The sequence below is a fragment of the Dermochelys coriacea genome, chromosome 14 (genome assembly GCF_009764565.3).
Source record: "Dermochelys coriacea isolate rDerCor1 chromosome 14, rDerCor1.pri.v4, whole genome shotgun sequence".
NCBI classification, from domain to species: domain Eukaryota; kingdom Metazoa; phylum Chordata; order Testudines; family Dermochelyidae; genus Dermochelys; species Dermochelys coriacea.
Window position 1 is genome coordinate 15,367,509 of NC_050081.1, and position 19,472 is coordinate 15,386,980.

General features: G+C 48.2%; 1 protein-coding gene across 9 annotated transcripts in view; it reads right to left on the bottom strand.

Annotated features, from left to right (window-relative positions):
* CASKIN2 (CASK interacting protein 2) overlaps positions 1–19,472 on the bottom strand; it is an 87,486-nt gene that overhangs the window by 21,166 nt on the left and 46,848 nt on the right. Inside the window, exon 1 of one of the 9 annotated variants that reach the window (XM_038372161.2) lies at positions 19,200–19,290. The exons of 7 other annotated variants lie outside the window; for them this stretch is intronic. The gene's annotated coding sequence lies outside the window, so the exon portion shown is untranslated. Of the gene's footprint in view, positions 1–3,130; positions 3,317–19,199; positions 19,291–19,472 lie in introns of those variants that run through there. One more of the 9 variants, XM_038372160.2, reaches the window with a different exon arrangement.

The following is a 19,472-nucleotide window of genomic DNA, read 5'->3' on the forward strand; positions in this document are numbered from 1 at the left end:
GCATGGGAGACCTTGTCCCACTGGAGCAGGAGAGAGGACCTAACAAAGCATCAGCTGAGACAGGGATCACAGCCCTCTGATGAGAAACTGGGAAAACTCAGGTCTGTGGGAGAACATGTCCACAGCTGGGGTGCAGCTAATGTTTTGTACACATGCTGCCTGACCCACTTGTTAACCCTGCCGCCTTTGCACAGCCAGATCGATGATACAGCAAGCGTGGTTAGACAGAGGGATATAAAAAGAGGTCAATGACTGGTCTGAAGAATTAAAAGAACCCGCTAGTAGCCTGAGGAAATATCCCACCTTGTCAGGGTTCCTCAGAGACACCACAGTCCCTGCCTAGCCTGTATCCTAGAGAGAACACTGAGAAGCTAGGCTGAATTTTTACCTTTTCAGTTGACCAAAGCAGAGCAATCACATGCTGAGCTTGCCCTACAGGCCCCACTCTGGTCACTGCCTGATCCAGACCCTCAATTTTTTTTCATAGCAGCCTACCTGTGCCTGCAGGACAATGCTTAATTTCTCTCTCTAGTCGCTCCCTATGGACCATCCGTGGCTGCAGGAAGGGATGGATATAAGCCCCCAAATCCCCTCATACTCTCAGACTGTGGCAGACCCCATGGTCCTGTGAGAAATTTGAGACTCTCCTACAAATTGGGTTCCGCCTTCCCCCTTGGCCAGGGGTTTCCTGGGCCCCAACTCTGGCTCTGGGTTGGCCACCCTGCCCCATGCTCCTGGCTCCTGTTTGTGCAGAGGAGCACATCCAGCAGCCCTTTCTAGAGCATCCTGTGTGTGGACAGGACAGAGCTTGCGTGTCCCTCAACCCATCGGTACTGACCTCCCTGCGAGCAAGCCAGCGCCTGACCCATCCCTTTGTCTTCTCCTTTCACTCCAGCTTCTTCTGCATTGACCTGCGCGTACACAACCTGGCTCTAGCCCCGCAGTCCTTTCTTCCTCCATTCCCTCTGCCACCATTGCTCAACACACCCTATCTCCAGCATCTTCGCAGCCCCTCAATCTCCCGTTACATAGAGCGGGAGCAGCAGAATCTATCCTGTCGCTTTCACCCAACGGGATGGCGCCTCTGTGCAGTTCCCCTCTGGGAATGCTCCATTTATAGAGTCAGCTGCCTGGAAAGTGCCGAGCTAGGGTGTTTTGCTTCCGCCCCTGAGCTTCTTATCCACTCCTCGCTGCCAAGGAATGGCCCACGGACCAGATGGTTGGCATTTTACTACTAGGGTCGAGGCTGAGGTCACAGGTTGTGAACGTAGAACTATATTGTCTCCCACATTCCCTTAATCTATCCCAGCCCCATGGAGAATCTGGCGTGTGGAGAACTATATAAAGGAAGAGGACCCCTGCCCTTCATCACACAGTTGATGAATTAAGCCCTCAACTCTCGCCAGTGATGAATTCAAATTAATTCTTTCCTCCTACACGGGGTATTTTATTCTCATCTGGGGGTTTGAAAACATTGAAATCTCTGGAATTTATGTGCTAAATAAGAATGAAAGGAAGAGGACAAGATGGTTAAAGGTGTGCGTGTATATGTGTGTGAGGAGAATCAATCATTTCTAGACCAATTTTTGCCCATTGCGTTCCCTTGCAATTGGGTGTCAGCTTGGGTCACTCGCTGCACCATGCCACTTCCCTAACGGTCCATTTCCCTTTCAAAGTGGCCATATATCCAAGCCCATGCCAGTGTTTTAGATTTCACTGAGTTTCTGTTTTGATCCATATGGGAAATTTGGGCCCTAAAACAGCCACACTCAATTTAGAGTGGAATAATTAGCCAAAGCATGGATAGAATTTGCTGGGTCAATCACGCATTGCTGGAGAGAGCACCTCCTCCCTTGAAATTCCTGACATCTGTGCCAGCCTCCCTGTATTTCTTCTTCCTGATGACTCTCCATCTCTTACGATCTTTCTTTTTCTCCCTCTCCCAGCTTCTCTGTAAAATTTGTATGGAAGATGCCATACGAAATAAAGATGTGCTGTATGGCAGGAAAGATGACCCTCACTAGGGGAATAAGAGAGTAGAATGGGAGAGGGACTCATTTACTTATGCAAATTATAATGAAAAGGAAACCAAGTAATTGCAGTTTTCTTTCTGTTAATTCTTGCAGTTTAAAATGTTTTGTAAATAGGTTAATTAATGCAAAATGGTCTTCAAGTCACTGTTTGTAGAGGACTCTGACTAGCGTAACTAGTCCCCACAGCGGAGAAGAGACTGGAGAGGTCTAGATGGAATCCGAATAATTAGCTATTCTAGGGATTTTTCATCTTCAAAGCACTAGGAAAACAATGCACAGTTCTATGCTGAAGAGTGTCTACATATGCATGACATCTCCTTACTCAACGGACCTGCTCCCTGGGGATAGAACTGCTGATATAAAGAACAAAAATAAGTTTTTACTTTCCTCCCCCCCGCCATTACCCCTGCAGAGCCAGCATAGCTAAGGGTTCAGTTCGTACTTGTGCATCATCACAAGAGCTACTTACTAAATTCCCATCCACTACATCTGTGCCCCGCCATTGAAGGCTATCAGATTGCACAAGATTCACTGAGGGCATCACTTGGCATGGGACTTTTTTTTATTGGTGATGATGCATGAGAAGAAAAGAGTCCAGCTTGACTCTCAGATTCCAGGCTGAGTTTGCAGGACTGCCAGTTAAAATAAAATAATAAATAATAATAATAATGATAATAATGTTTTACTTTTGAACTGGCCATATGTGATCTGAGTCACAGAGACAAAACATGGAACCCCATGATGCCAGTTTTACAGAGTCACTCTCAAAGCAAATTGCTCTTTAATGGCGCAGAAGAAGCCAGGAAAGCAGCAAGCTTCTGCAACAAATAGCCCTCATGCTGTCTAGCTTAATGTTCTGGAATTGTTCCTACAATGGGGGGGAAGGGGAAAAGGAAAGGCTGTTGGGGATTTTAAAAGCGCATGGTCAAAATAAAAATGATAGATATAATAAATAAAAATTCCCTTACTTTTTTTTTTTTTAAATAAACCAAAACCAACATCTTAAATGAGTTAAACAATGTAACAATCAGCACAGATGGTCCCAAAGAAATGCCCAATCAATCATTTACTTTGCACCATGTATAGTGTTTGCTTACTTTTTGCCCTGTAGGCAGTTTGGGCAGAGGAACGAGGCTGGTCAGTTCCACTTTATAGGAGTTTATATCCATCCACTTCAGCTGGTGCCTGACACTGGAAGGGGATTTCCTGAAGGGGAAATGCCTGCTAAAAAGATGGGGTCTTTAAGAGTACTGAGAACACACGATGATTGGTCGCATGCACGCTCAGCAAGACATAATAAGGGGCTCACTCTCGAAAGGCCCAAGCGAGGCTAGGACAGAGCTACAGGGACAGATAACGTGCAGGTAGATACAGCACGGTGACTCTACTTCAAACATTTAGCAGAATAGGTGAGTCAGGAGGTTTTATTTCTTGTTTTTAAAATGGCTGGAGGATTTGGTGTAAGTTAAATGGGAGCCTCTTCCAGGTATGAATGAGACAGCAGATAGAGCTGTGACGAAGTGAGAGAGAGAGAGAACACCCCCAGAAAGAAGAAAAAAGAATTATACTCTCTTTTTACCTCAGCCTCAAACTTTTCAACAAACTCTCTACCGAAAACAATTTCCTCTCAGCCAAGCCAGATGCACTGAGATATCAACAGAGCCCCCCACGCTCTTCAAACAGCAGCCCAGAAGGGGTCCCATTCAATCCTGGATCCATGAAGCAGCAGCATAAGCAGATGTGACAGCCCATCCAACACACTGAAAGCCACTGCCCCTTCCTCACAGAGCACTGCAGTACCTCTCCCTCCACCGACACAAGCAGGAGGATCCTAGAGGCCCTAGTGGACTTGCTTGTGAAGGTTAGCAGCAATCACAGTTCAAACAGCCCCCTGCCCCCTGAAATTCCATTACCGAAGCATCATCAAGGGAAAGTGGCCTGGAGACACCTGGACTGAAAAGCAGCGCTGTGATGAGGTACGCTTCTCTCCCCTCCCTCCTCCCCCCTCCCACCGCCCCCAGGGATGCAGCTGTCAACATCTGTAAGGCAGAATTCCTGAGACTTAACTCTCAGCACAGAGGAGAATTCCTCAAATTAGTTCTTCATTCCAGAGTGCCAGATAGCTTCTAACCAGGGTACCACACGGGAGAGGAGCCAAGAGGTACTAACAGAGGACTGGCTAGCAGATGCGGGAGAGAAAAGAAAGAAGTGGTCATAACTTGCACATCTTTAGCACTTTCCATCCAAGGAGATCAAGGCATCTCCCAGACAGTAATGAATTACGGCTCACATCCTTCCTGGGAAGGAGGTGCAGAGTTTACCCCCATTTTACAGGGCTCAGAGAGGTGAAGTTACTAGCCCTAAATCATACAGAAAGTTGGAGGCATAGTTGGGAATAGAACTTAGGCATTCGGACTCCAAAGCCCTTTGTTGATGAGATAGTGTGACTGACGGAAGAGAGAAAAAGAGGGGGGTGGCGAAAGGTGCTGTGAGATAGAGTAGGGACGGGGAGAGTATTCAGTAGAGGGTCAGAGCTTGGAGGGGAAAAGGAACACAGGAAGTCAGCCTAACATTTGAAAGCCATTCAAGCCTCCAGCTGCTCCTCTGCACCATCCACAACCAAAGCTGGCCTCCTCTTAAACAGCTGATGCAGAAGGACAGCCCCAGGAAACAGTGACCCTATTTATCAGAGCACGCGGCAGGCCAAGATTATTTACATTGGACAGAGGGGTTCCTCTGCCCAGGCCACATAATTCAGCCAGGCTACAGGAGATTTCATTCCCATTTCGAAAAGATTAGTGCTTTCCCACCCAGGGAGTTAGGAAATCCTGGGACAGAGCACAGCGTTTCAGGGAAACTACGGCACTGAAAAATTGGGAAGAAAGAGGAGGTGGGGGGGGGGGGGGAATTCATCACTGCCTGGCATGCACTCTGCATCCCTGATCAAGGCATATCATGGAAACTAAGGCTTCTTGGCACAACAGAGCCAGGAGAGATGGACAACTAAAGCTGTGGGAGCCTCCCTGATTTCGTAAAACAACCCTCTCCTCAACACTGTCCCATTACCTAGAGCCCTAATAGGATGCATGAATCTAACGGCCAAGCAGGATTAGCGTGGGAACGCAGCCCAGAAAGGAGAGAGCAGCGGGTCAGGGCCCTCCCCGGCGAACCCAATTCTCTAACTGGAAGTCACGGAAGACAACGTTCCCTTAGAGCACTGCCTGTAGTGGTGACAATGTTAGTGCTTGGGGTGTAGCTCAAAGCCTCAGGCTGATAAAGAAGCACTTGCCCAAGATCGCTGCCTCCTGTACAGCCCCTGGAGCGGGACAACCAGGGGCTGAGGAGATACAACACAGCTGGTCTTGTACCAGAATGGATCCCAAATTGACAGTTGGAGATGTCACTGTCACTTACGGACTGCGGGATGCTTTGCAGAGATGGCGGCGCAGTCCCTGCCCTGAGATTGTAGGTGCTATGCCGGGGCTGAGCACAAGCTCAGTCACATACCCATGGAGGGGGACGGCTGCTTTTCAAGGCTTTGTGGAAGAACAGGGAAGGGCCTGAAGAACCAAGTTCTGACCTGGAGCCGTCACGTCCCCCAGCTTGGAGCATGGAGGTCTTGGCCCCGGCCCGGCTCTGGTTCTCAGGAAGGACCTGAAGACAGAGTCAAACACTAAATAGCAGGGCAGGGAAGAGAAGCCCTGATACCAATTCCTGGGCAAGAAGTTTTGTCGTCACATCCTTTCATTCAAAGGGTTTAACTGGAAACAGCAGAGGAGATGGGGAGGGGGCAGATTCCCACTCTCCAGACGTTTGTGCCCCAAACCTGGCCTGGGGCCTCTACTGTAGGGACTGGGTAACAAGGGGTGGAGAACGGGACATTGCCTAAAATCTCCACATCTTTAAACTTTCTCCCTGCGAGAGGCCTGAGACACACAAACAGGACATGGGCACATCCAAGGAGCCTTCTGCACTTGCTATTACAGGGGCAGACTTTACAGCCACAACTGAGGTACTGAATTTGGGACATGCACCCCCATCCCACCAATGCATTGTGCAGTGCTCGGTGTCTGAGGGCAAGCAAACCAGCTGCAGGTTTGTGCAGTGGACACACCACCCCCACCTCTCACCCATCCCCCCACACCTGTCTCCCATGCCCCCTCCAATACCCGTCTCCTCCCTCCCACCCCACCCATACACACCCCTTCCTTCATTCGCCCCACCCAGTTCTCTGCCTGTCTCCCTCCCCATCAGCCTGTTCATACTCGTCACAAGCTTGAGGCTCTGAGGAGAAACCCCAAGGCCCAGACTCCGACTCCCCCTCCCGTCTCTGGGGTCCTTATCAGTGTCTGGTCCTACCTCTCCTTTGGCCCATTTCCCCATCGCGCTGAGAGATGCAGGGGCTGGTTCCCACAGCGATATTTTGGAGTGTGGTGGCGAGAGCCACAGTGTGGGGTTCTCATGCAGAGCACTCTCTCAGAGCCAGCTATTTGGGAGACGTGGCACTGGCCTCTGAGACCACAGGACTGGGCAGGCCCCTTGCTGGGAAACATCTGCCGAGCTTGTGGGCTACGTGCTCTGATGAGAATCCTGCAGTGCCCCTGTGATGTGGCTGCCTGACCTTTCCAAGGGACCTCACGGCTCTCAGTTGCCTGCCTTTGGTTCCCCCAAGCTCGTCATCCAGGGCTGAAAACCCTCCAGGCCAGGCTCTCTCATGCCGTGTGGCTCCCATCTCCAGCAGAGAACAGGCTCAAGTCCAGGAAAGAAAGCCAGGACGAGAGCCAGTGGGAATCCCAGAGCTGTTGACTGACTCCCCACCTCTGGGGGGAAGACACCTGAAAATTCACTGCTCCCCACAGACCTTCCCAAATACATTGGGAGGACAAGCGGGACCTGTGCTCCAGCCCTCATGCCAAGAGCACCTGAGGGTAAAATGGAGCAGAGAAAGGGCCAAGGGAGGTTAGTAATGAATGAGAGAAAGACACGGGGAGAGTCTGAAATAGAATCCGCCCCGTGACAATTGAGGTGGACTTTGTGCTGAATTTCACTTGATGCTCAGGGGACCCCCGCCCACAAGGAAACCACTTGCTGCAGAGGCTCAGGACGGCACCAGAATTTGTCCATCCCCGTGGGTTATTTATACCCATTTTCCTTTGGGGTCACCTTTTGGCCATGTCACAAGTTCCCTGTGTGCCCCTGAAATCCCAACTCCGCTGCCAGGTCCAGGCCTCCCCCAGCTTCTTTCCCCAGGACTCTACTCTGAGACAAGAGTTCCCTTTGCTCCGCCCTAGCTCTGAATCTGTCACAGCTGCTGATCCTCCTGTGCCTGCCTTGCCTGGGCAAGACTAGCATGTAGGGGAAGCCAGGAAGCACCTGTGACCTCATTTGTTGCACAGAGGCAGTCAGGAAGAGAGCTCCAGCCAATTGATACCAAATTTTCAGGCCCACGTGCCCATCAAAATGGTGCCCTTTTGAAAGGGAACTCAGCTTTGGCTTGGATTTTCTCAAAGACTTTAAGGTGAGATGAGACCATTGAGATCAGCTAGTCCAGTGGTTTTCAATCTGTGGTAGGCAGACTCCTGGGGGTCCGCAGACTATGTCTGAGATTTCCAAAGGGGTCCAGACCTCCATTCGAAATTTTTTAGGGGTCTGCAAATGAAACAAGATTGAAAACAACTGATGTAGTCTAACTTCCTGCACATCACAGGCCACAAAACCTCACCCACCCACTCCTGTAATAGGCCCATAACCTCTGTCTCAGTTACTGAAGTCCTCAGACCTTGATTTAAAGACTTGAAGTTACAGAGAACCCACTATTTACTCTAGTTCAAACCAGCAAGTGACCGTGCCTCATGCTGCAGAGGAAGGCGAAAACCTGCTTGGGGCTCTGCCAGTGTGATCTGGGAGAAAATCCTTTCCTGACACCAAAATGGCCATCAGTTAGATCGGGGTGGGCAAACTACAGCCCACTGGCCGCGTCTGGCCCGTCAGCCATTTTAATCCGGTCCTCAAGCTCCTGCCGAACAGCAGGGTCTGGGTTTCCCCCGCTGCAACTGGGGAGCAATGTTGGGGGCTTGTCCCGCTCCTCACAGTTCCTGGAAGCAGCAGCATGTCCACTCCCCAGCTGCAGGGGTGGCGCCTGTGGACGGGACAGTACGCAGAGCCACCTGGCTGGTGCTGCACCTCTGCGTAGGAGCTGGAGAGGGGACGTGCTGCTGCTTCCGGGAGCTGCTTGAGATAAGCACTGCCTGGAGCCTGCACCCCTGATCTCCTCCCGCACCCCACCCTCCAAACCCCTCAGTCCTAGACCAGAGCACCCTCCTGTTCCCCCAGCCCCCGCACCCAGCTGGAGCCCTCACCCTGCACCCCCCCCCACACTCTAACCCCCTCCCCCACCCTGAACTCCTCATTTCTGGCCCCACCCCAGAGCCTGCAACCCCAGATGGAGCCCTCACCCCCGCCCACACCCCAACCCCCAATTTTGTGAGCATTCATGGCCCGCCATACAATTTCCATACTCAGATGTGGCCGTCAGGCCAAAAAGTTTGCCCACCCCTGATTTAGATCCTGAGCATGTGGGCAAGACCTATCAGCCAGACACCTGGGAAATAATTCTCTGTACTAACTCAGAGCCCTCCCCATCTAGTATCCAATCACCAGCAGTTGGAGATATTTGCTAATAGCAGTCGTGGATGGGCCATATGCCATTGTAGACAATCTCATCATATCACACATCCCCACACCCATAAATTCACCAAGATCAATCTTAAAACAAGTTAGGTTTTGTGTCCCTATTACTCCCCTTGGAAGACTGTTCCAGAATTTCACTCCTCTGATGGTTTGACCATCTAATTTCAAGGCTAAACTGGTTTTTGGTTAGTTCATATCCATTTGTTTTTATGCCAACATTGGCCATTCACTTAAATAACTCCTCTCCCTCCCTGGTGTTTATTCCTCTGATGTATTTACAGAGAGCAATCATATCTCCCCTAGCATTCTTTTCATTAGTCTAAAAAAGCCAAGCTCCTTAAGTCTCCTCTAATAAGGTAGGTTCTCCATTCCTCTGATCATCCTAGTAGCTCTTCACTGCACTTATTCCAGTTTGAATTCATCTTTCTTAAACATGGGAGATCGGAATTGCATGCGCTATTTCAGGTGAGGTCTCACCAGTGCACTGTACAGTGGTAATAGCACTTCCTTAGTTCTACTGGAAATACCTCGCCTGATGCATCCTAGAATTGCATTAAATCTTTTCCATGGCCGCATCATATTGGCGGCTCATAGTCACCCTGTAATCGACCAATACACCATGTCTTTCTCCTCCTCTGTCATTCCAACTGATAAATCCCCAGCTTATAGCAAAAATTCTTGTTGCTAGTCCCTAAGTGCCTGACCTAGCACTTTGCACTATTAAATTTCATCCTATTTCTATTACTCCAGTTTTCAAGATCGTCCAAAACTTTATATGATATTCCAGTTCTCCTCCATATTGGCAATACCTCCCAACTATGTCTCATCCACTGTCCCACTTTTTGTGCTAAGGTCATTAATGAAAATATTAAACAACACTGGTGCCAAGACCCATTCTTGAGGAACTCCATTAGTAACTTCCCTCCAGCCCGACAGTTCACCTTTCAACACGAGCTGTTGTAATAGTCTATTTAACCAGTTCCTCACCCACTTTTCAAACCTTGTATTAATCCCCATTTTCTGCAATGCAACTCATGTGGAACTGTATCTACTGCATTTCCTTTGTCTGGAAAATCAGTTTTCTCAGAAAGAGAGATCAGGCTAGTTTGGCATGATCTACCTTTAGTAAAACCATGTTATATTTTATCTCAATTACCATTTACTTCTAGGTCTTTAATTACTCTTTCAAAATTTGTTCTAAGACCTTTTGAGGTCAAACTAATGGGCTAATAGTTTCCCAGATCATGTTTTTTTCCTTTTTTACATTATGTATAGGCATGACCCCCACGTTTACAGAGTCTTTAAAAATTATTGCTATTGGGCTTGCAATGTCAGGTACCAGCTCCTTTAATATTCTTTGACAGAGATTATCCATGCCCCCTCTTTTGGTCCCATTAAGCTTTTTGAGTTTGGCTTCCACGTAATTTCTACTTCCATATCCTTGTTCTCATTAGCCACCTTGCCACTGCCCCCAAGCTCCTAATTATCCTTATTAAAACCTGGGGGAAAGTTTTTGTTTAGGTGTTGAGGCATACGTAGAGAATCTTTAATCTCCATCCTGTCCCCAGTGCTCAGCAGTCCCACTTCTTCTTTCCACTTATGACTAACAAACCTTTTACTATTGGTTTTAATTTTTTTTGCCAGGTCCAACTCTGCTTGGCTTTTGGCAGTTCTCACTTCTTCCTTACATACTTCCTGACAGCCAAGAGGTAGCTTTCTTTGCTGATCCATCTCTTCTTGGCCTTCTGCTTTCTCTTAATAACCTCTTTGACATGCTTGTTCATCCAGTTTGGTCTGCAATCCTTTCCTACAAATTTTGTCCTTTGCTTGGGAAGCAGGCTCCAGATAATTTCTGCACTTTTGACAAATTAATTCCAAACCTCCTCCACATTCAGATCCTTGAGTTCTTCAGTTCAGGCAACTTCCCTAACTAATTCCCTTGATTATTTTATTTTATTTTATTTTATTTTATTTATTTTTTAAATTTACCCTTTTGAAATCACTCACTCTTGCATTGGCCTTTTGGGCCCCCTTCCACTGGCTGAATTTCAGATTCCCCCTCCCTCCTGTCTCCCCTAGAGGGACAGAGCAGACAGCTGGGACCAGAATTCTGCAGACACAGGATAGTCACTGGCTGGTTGCAGGAAAAAGGGGGAAGATGACTACTGAGGCTCAGGCATAATTAGCACGATAGGCCCAATCCTGCAGAGTGCTGGCTGTCCTCAACAACCAAGTCTCTGCCCTTCCCTGTGCCTGAATTTTCCCACCCGAAAGGGGAGATAACAAGACCCCTCCCTTCCAGGGGTGCTGTGGCACTCTGTTAGCTGATGTTTACAGGGTGCTTTGGAGCTGCCACACCTAGCTATCTGAGGTTTCCCAAAGGCACTGACTGTCTGTTGTCTCAGGACCATCAACAAGGCAGTAGGAACATGCAGGTCTAGGGCTGCAGATTGCTGAAGGGGCAGGGCAGGCGTGCCAGCATGAACTCTTATTTACCTCCCTCTGGGCGCTTAGCCCCCAGTGCTGGTGCCAAAGACAGGCGTGTCCTCACCTAGCACTCGTGGCGTGGGCGTGACAGACAGCCCATCAGTTGGTGCTGTATGGGCATGCTCAGGGGAGTGAGTCACGCTCCACTCCCGCCACCTGCCCCTAAAAGTTAACCCTTCACTGCCCACTCCAGCTCTCTTGGGGTCACTGGCAGTTCCTCAGGTTTTAAAGGAAACATTTGCTAGTTATTTCTGAAATGTGGGAATATGAAGGCTTTACACACAGACACGCATCCTCTATCCCTCTCTGCTGGAAGATCTGATTTCGGACTTCGAACTGCGTAGAACTGAACTATTCCAAAGTGCATTTGCAAAAGCTCTGAAATCACGTTTTGCTGCCCCACCCATCAGCCTGTTGTCGATGCCAAACCAACCTCTCTCTTTTTTGTTCACTGGATATTGATGCCCTTTCCCCTCTCCCCTCCCCCCCATTTCATTCTGGGCAAAGTACTGCCTATTGCCAGTATGGGCTTTAGTGAAAGCTAGACATGGCCTCAAAGGGGCAGAAGGCTCTGCTGTTTGGAAACAGTACATTTCTGTGACTGGCATCACAGCCATGGGATCCAAAAATGAAGCATCGCCCCAACTCCAGCTCCATTGTGCCCTAAGGGAGCATGGGTGTGCCTTCCAGATGTTATAAACCTATCAACTACTTTGCTGCCTGACCAACAAGATCTGGAGAGGGAAGAGGAGCTCAGATTAGCGAGGGGGGAGACATTCCAAACAGAGCTGAGCAGGGAAACTACGGACAAGGGGAGTTTCACTGAGTTTGCCTAGTGTAACAGACAGAAATGGTTTGGACAACACCAACGGCTCATTCCCCAGCCAGCAGCCACTGTGGAGTAACTGGGCAGAATGTTAATTCCTACTTTCGAACCAATATCCATCAGGGAAAGATGACTACAGAGTGGCTTATAAATGTTTAACCTCAGGTAGTGAATAACACAGCACACGTGCCCTTGGAAATGAGACCCTTCAGTGAGCCCTCCCCTCTGCCGCGTACAAGTGCTGACAAAACCGTCCCTGCTACATCTGAAAAAGGGGGCTCGTCTAGTGCATCCTCTGCCTCCAGCAAATACATCCCATGAAACGTGCTCCTCCATTCAATGAAGTAAAGTAAGTGTAGATGCTCTATTTTGCAGGGAATGAGAGCTAATAACTGATGACATCAAGAAGGTTGAGTTGTTCAATTCCTACTTTGCTATAGGCATCACTAAAAAGGTTAATGGTGACCAGGTACTCAACACAATTAATATTAACAACAAGGGGAAAGGAATGCAAGCCAAAATAGAGAAAGAGCAGGCTAAAGAATACTGAGATAAATTAAATGTATTCAAGTCTGCAGGGCCTGACGAAATTCTTGCTAGGGTACTTAAGGAACTAGCTGAAGCAATCTTGGAATAGTTAGCAATTGTTTTTGAGGACTACTGGAGGACAGGAGAGGTCCCAGAGGACTAGAGAAGGGAAAACATAGGGGGAATAAAGGAGACCAGAAGAATTAGAGACCAGTCAACCTAACTGTGATACCTGGAAAGATATTGGAACAAAATTATTAACCCATCAATTTGTAGGCACCTGAAGAATAATAGGGTTATGAGGAATAGCCAGCCCAGATTTGTCAAGAACAAATCATACCAAACCAACCTAATTTCCTTCTTTGACAGGGTTACTGGCCTAGTGGATGGTGGGAAGCACTAGTCATGATATAGCTTGATTTTAGTAAGGCCTTTGACACAGTCCCACATGACATTCTCATAAGCAAACTAGGAAAATGTGGTCTAGACAATACTATTCTAAGGTGGGTGCACAACTGCTTGAAAGACCATACGCAAAGAGTAGTTATCAATGGCTTATTATCAAACTGGGAAGGTGTATCTAGTGGGGCCCACAGGGGCTAATCCTGGGTCTGATACTACTCAATATTTTCATTAATAATTTGGATTATGGAGTGGAGAGTATGCTTATAAAATTTGCAGATGACAGCGGGTTGCAAGCACTTTGGAGGGCAGGATTATAATTCAACATGACCTTGAGAAATTGGAGAATTGGTTTAAAATCAACATGAGGAAATTCAATAAAGACAAGTGCAAAGTACTACACTTAGAAGGTAAAAAAATCAAATGTACAGCTACAAAATGAGGAATAACTGGCTAGGTGGTAGCACTGCTAAAAAGGATCTGGGGGAATAGTCAATCACATATCGAATAGGAGTCAACAATGTGATGGAGTTGCGAAAAAAGCTAATATTCTGGGGTGTATTCACAGGAGTGTTGTATGTAAGACAAAGGAGGTAATTGTCCTGCTCTACTCACCACGAGAGAGGCCTCAGCTGGAGTACTGTGTCCAGTTCTGGAGAGAGTTCAGAGGAGGGCAACAAAAATGATAAAAGGTTTAGAAAACCTCATTTATGAGGAAAGGTTAAAAAAATTGGGCATGTTTGAGAAAAGACGACTGAGGGGGAAGCTGATAAGTCTTCAAATATGTTAAGGGCTGTTATAAAGAGGACAGTAGTCAATTGCTCTCCAGATCCACTGAAGGTAGGACAAGAAACAGCAAGGGAGATTTAGGTTAGATATTAGGAAAAACTTTCTAAATATAATGATAGTTGGACTCTGAAATAGGTTTCCAAGGGTGGCTGTGGAATCCCCATTACAGGAGGTTTTTAAGAACGCTTGGACAAACACCTGTCAGGCATGGTCTAAGGTTTACTTGGTCCTGCCACAGTGCAGGGGGCTGCACTTGATGACTTCTCAAGGTCTCTTCCAGCTCAACAATTATGTGATTCTATGACTGTGGACCCTCCCTCACCACGAGTTGCATGAGGTTCACAGAGAAAAAACACGCTCTCCAGCAGCAAGAGGCCTACCTGCATACCAGGTATACCCTGGAAAGCACATACTTACAGAACAATCCTGTCACATGAGTCCGTGACATGGCACCTGTCCCTCTCCCTACGTCCCAGGACACGGTCTCTTAGTGCAGGACACTCCAGGCACCCAGCACTTGGTACACAAGCATCTCCAGCACAGCTTGTCCCTGTTTTTCCTTAATTGTCCCCCATCTTCATTTGGTTCCCAGGTCCAGTGGTCCCTCCCGCTAGGCTTGCGCCTACCCTCCTCCCAGGATTTCCAATAAGGCCTCACTACAGTGGGATAGTAGTGATTTGTCCAGGGATTTCTGGGTATTAAGGGTCCAAAAATAAATAAAATAAATAAATCTCCAGCACAGCTCTTTAGTTGCCGGGCCGCAATCCTGTTGCAATGGTAGTTATGAAACGGTTAAAAAGGTGGTGAGGGAAAGAACATGTGCTCTTAGTCTGAGAGTACAAACTACCTGTGCACACGCTCTGGGAAAACAAACAGGGGGAGGCTGCTGATAAGCCAATAAACTGGCTGTAGGCGCTAATCATCTTCGATCAGGCAGAGACAGCTGCTGGCACTACTTTCAGCTACGTGCAGCTTGCCCTGTGGGCAGCCAGCTTAACCCGACCATGCATCACCTAGCCCGCCTACCTGCGTGGAACAACCCCAGAGGAGGAGTCATGCCTTGTTTTGGCCTTGGGGCTTGCAGTGACCTCCCTGGCAATATCAGTAATGACTATTTGTTTAGATTACAGCGAGGATAAAGCCTGTCCTCTCTGAAGGGTGGAGAATTTAGCCACTCAGGAGAGATTTGAAGCCTCATAGGAAATTGGGACATTAGAAGGTGACACAGACCAGGACAGCACAGGGATCATCTAAGGCTACATTTGCACTGCATGGGAAGGTGTGATTATAGCATGAACAGGCACACCCAATCTATCTTTAATCTAGCTAGCACAAGTAACAACAGTAGCGTAGGTTTCAGAGTAGCAGCCGTGTTAGTCTGTATTCGCAAAAAGAAAAGGAGTACTTGTGGCACCTTAGAGACTAACAAATTTATTTGAGCATAAGCTTTCGTGAGCTACAGCTCACTTCATCGGATGCATGCTGTAGCTCACGAAAGCTGTGCTCAAATAAATTTGTTAGTCTCTAAGGTGCCACAAGTACTCCTTTTCTTTTAACAGTAGCGTAGACGTGGTGGCACACTGGCAGGCTTGTATTCCACCTGCTAGCCCATGCTGAAGCCCATGCTGCCATATTATTGTTACCCTGGCTAGTTAGATTAAAGCTAGCATGGGTATTCTTACCTTCACTTACAATGTAGGCAACCCTAAGTGGTTTTCATTCACCCGGTCCCCTTCTGTAAGAACAATCCATTACATTTCTGTAGCATCTTCCATCCCAAAGCGCTTTATAGACTATGCTGCATGTATCCAGTGTCTTCCCCCTGAGGACCTCAGGGCACTTTAACAGCTACGCTTCACAGCTCCCCTATGGGTTAGTTAAAGATTATCCTCATTTGATTAATGGGGAAAAACCTCAGATACAAAGAAATGAAGTAACCTGACCAAGACTGCACAGTGAGTCAGTGACAGAGCTGGGAACAAGGATTTAGGTCTCCCAATCCCAGTCGTCTGCTCTAGCGACTAGACTGCACCCCATGTCATTTCAATGATGACTGAAATGCAGCTGCGTCTGGGGAGGAACGTGGCAGCCATTCTATGCCAGTAATGCAACAACTTTTAGGAAAGCGAAGGGAGGAATAACTTCCCCAGAGTGAATTTAGGTGCAGTTAGCCAAACTGGGAGCTAGCCAGGACCCCAGGATTAGCACCCGTAGTCATGTGAAAATACCATGGGATCCTTACTAACCACAAGGGGCCAGTCCCTTGGTTTGTGGTCTCATCTGTACCATCCACACCTACAAATGTGTCCCCCACAAACCCAACTGCTAAGCCCCTGATGAGTGGGTCTAATCAGGTGCAGAGCCAGTGTCAGCTGCCACACTACACAGCTCGTCCACTGGTTAATTGTATCAGACCTTTCTGAGAGGTTGGCTCGAGATCATGGTAGTGACCTCTAGGGAAACAGAACGGTCTCAAGGGCACAGAGTGGCATAGACAAGGAAAGCACATGTGGCGAGACTGGTCTGAGCAGTGCATGAGGCAGGGTCTGAGCATCCCATTGGACAAGGACACTGTCTGAAAACCAATGAGGAATCTGATGCATGAGACACCACAAGAGACTCACCCAGACCACAGCCAGCAACTGAACCTCCATTTCATCACAAGCCATCTCCTCCCAGATTATCTTCACCGTGCCAGAGTCTGGGAGCTCTGCACATGGGATGCCCTGCAGATGACATAGCAGTCTTCCCATTTACTGCTGTGTCTGAGAAGGGTCAGAGAACCACATGCTTTAGGTGCCCACAAGCTACTCAGAGCTGGTCACACAAAAGCCCAGCTCCTGATCTCGGTTACGCTGGTGTAAGTCTGGAGTAACCCCATTCAGGTCAAACATTCTGGACTGACACCAACAAACTAAATCTAAATCTAGCTGCTGCTTCCTCCGTATAACATTTCCAAGCTCTGCCCTTTTCCGCCCATACAGGCTGCCAAAGTTCTTGTCCAAGCCCTTGTCATCTTGCACCTTGAATCTCATACAACTGCTCCAACGCTGCTCCCCTCACGGTCATTCAAAATACTGCGACTACACTAGTCTTCCTGGCTTGTATTCCTGACTCTCAGTGCCCCTTCACCTCCCTCCACTGCATCAGATACAAGGTCCTTGTCTGTAACTCTATGGCCCTTCATGATTTAATCCTGCCTTGCCTATTGAGTCAAGTAGCTTATGACAAGGTGGATCCTGTCTTTGCTCTGTCAATGCTTCTGCCTTTGATCCCTTGGGCGTTAGATTCTCCTACGAGAACCGCTGTGTTTTCACATGCGTTGACCCTTACACCCGGGAAGCACTTCTAACCAAGCTCCAAAACCAATACCTTTGTCCCTTTTACAATTCACCTTTCCTGTGATGCCCCAAAAAAGCTGTTGTCTGATACCGGTTAGGCTGGTGGCCAGCTCTAACCACAGATTTCCACATAACATGCCTCCTTTACTGTTCCCTGCCCCGTCCGTCTCTTTCATCCATCTGTTACAATCTAGAATTACAAGACATGAATTGTTTGGGTTAGGGACTGTAATGGTTTTGTTTGTCTGTACAGCATCTAATGCAGTGGGGGAATCCATCTTGGAAGGGGAATCTATTACAGTAGCACCTAATCTGTCCTAGGAAGGACGTACCACATGGCCAGTCTGTGTTAAGATGCGTGGCAGCAGAGCGTGGGATCAGTGTACTGCATCCCAGGGATGAATAGGGGAAAGGGGTTGTGAGGCTGAAGACATTTGCCTTCCCCCTTTGGCTGGCCCTGAATTGGAGTGGCGGGGATGATTTGCCGTGCATATATGCACTGAGCCTTCCCAGTCTGGGGAAGAGGGTTATGCATGCAGAACTCAGGACCCAAGGCAGCAGGGACAACAGAATGATCTGGGAGATTTTTTTCCCCTTTAGCTTTTACAGTAAAACCAGTCAAATAGAATCCATTTTTAAAAGAAATTAGAAATAACAAGCAGATGCTGAAGGGCTGTTCCATGCTATTCTGCCTCCATCAGCACCTTCTGGAAAGTCAGATAAAGATGGGGGCAGGAAACAGTGGGAGGAAAGGATTGATTTGCAATGCAATATCATGATTACTAAGCCAAAATGTTGGGCAACTCCAGCACTGACAAAAATGCACTGAGGCATGGTTTCTGCACCCTTCCTTGCCTGATCCCAATAGGAATCAAGGTGCCACCACACAGAACTCTCCAAAGCAGAGCAGGAAAACAAACACATGGCTCATTAAATACCAACACCCAACAGAACAATGAAAGGAAAGCAAATGTGGAAAGCCCCGTCCCCATCCGCACGGCTGGGAACGTGCAGCTCTCGCTTCTCGACCTGGCATGGCTGCACTGAGATAGTAATTGCTAAGGAAAGAACACAGAGGATCAGCTCCTCCAAGGGAAGAGGATGCAGAAGGCAGGGTTGGTAATGGACAGAGGGCAGGGACTTGGACAGAACTGTACCATGGAATGTAGAGCCATTCCACAAATGGATTTGCCAAGGGCTATTTCATTACAAAAATCTCTTATCTCCATCCAGTCATGCCCACAAAACCCCTCCGCCAGGATTTTGGTCCCCACGTCCACAAACCATGTCCAGCTTTAGCCCCACTGCCCATTATGGCCTGGTCTACATTGGCTAGGGAAACCATGCTAGCACCTTCCCAGCAAAGCATGTTCAAGCACCATTCTCACTAGAAATGGGACAATATGATTTCCTTACCCAGAGCATATGGGGGATCTGATACTTTATTCTTCTTACCTGGCCTGGCTATTGAATATGGGGCATGAAGTTTGACCAAAAAGGAGTTGCAATGTTTTCAGTGAAACATGCTGATTGACACTGGCTGGATTTCCCTCTCTCTCTCTCTCCACCCTGACCCTTCCCACCTAGTCCATAAATTCAGAATGGAAGCTCTTGTTCAAACAATCTCTCAAGCTGCAGTCTGTCCATGCAGCGATCCCTGGACTCAGCACTGTGCGTGTGTGAGAGATCCATTAGACACTGGGCAAGCCGACAGGAGGGTGCATTATAGGGAGCATAATGCACCCTCACATAAGCTGTCAGCAGGATGGACCAATGGTCTGATCCAGCAGCACAGTGGGTGAGATGCCCAACTAGACAGACTAGGGAGCATCCCTTATTAAGTCTATACAATAAGATTTACATCCCCACAAGGACTCCTCTACTTGCATGAGGTGGCTAGAGTCATGGCTTAATTGCCAATCAGGCTCTGGGAGTCAGCTGGGTTGGAGTGGAAGACTCCTCCTCTACAGACCAAGAGGACACAGGTGGAAGGGGGAAGTCCCCGCCCCCACCCCTGCAATTCAACCTCTACTGACTTACGACAAAGTCACAAAAGGGAAAAACACCCCAACCAAGTTTGCTGGCTGCCTGGGGACATCTCACCAGGAGAAGGAGGGAACTCCCATTCCCTCTGGAGGCTGAAATCTTCTGTCCTCACCCTCCCTCTGCCCCTGCCAAGATGGAAACAGCTGGGAAAGTCTTTAGGTAGGGAAGCCAGGCGGTTCCTTCAGCGATACGAAAGCTCCTTTCCCAGCTGGCCGGGGAAACACGTTACCGGGGAGTGAAGTCACCAGTTCTGCTGGGATCCGGCCATTCCTCTCCCCAGGATATGAACTCAGCAGAGGTTTATTTGTATAGGGAAGAGGCGGACTCTTT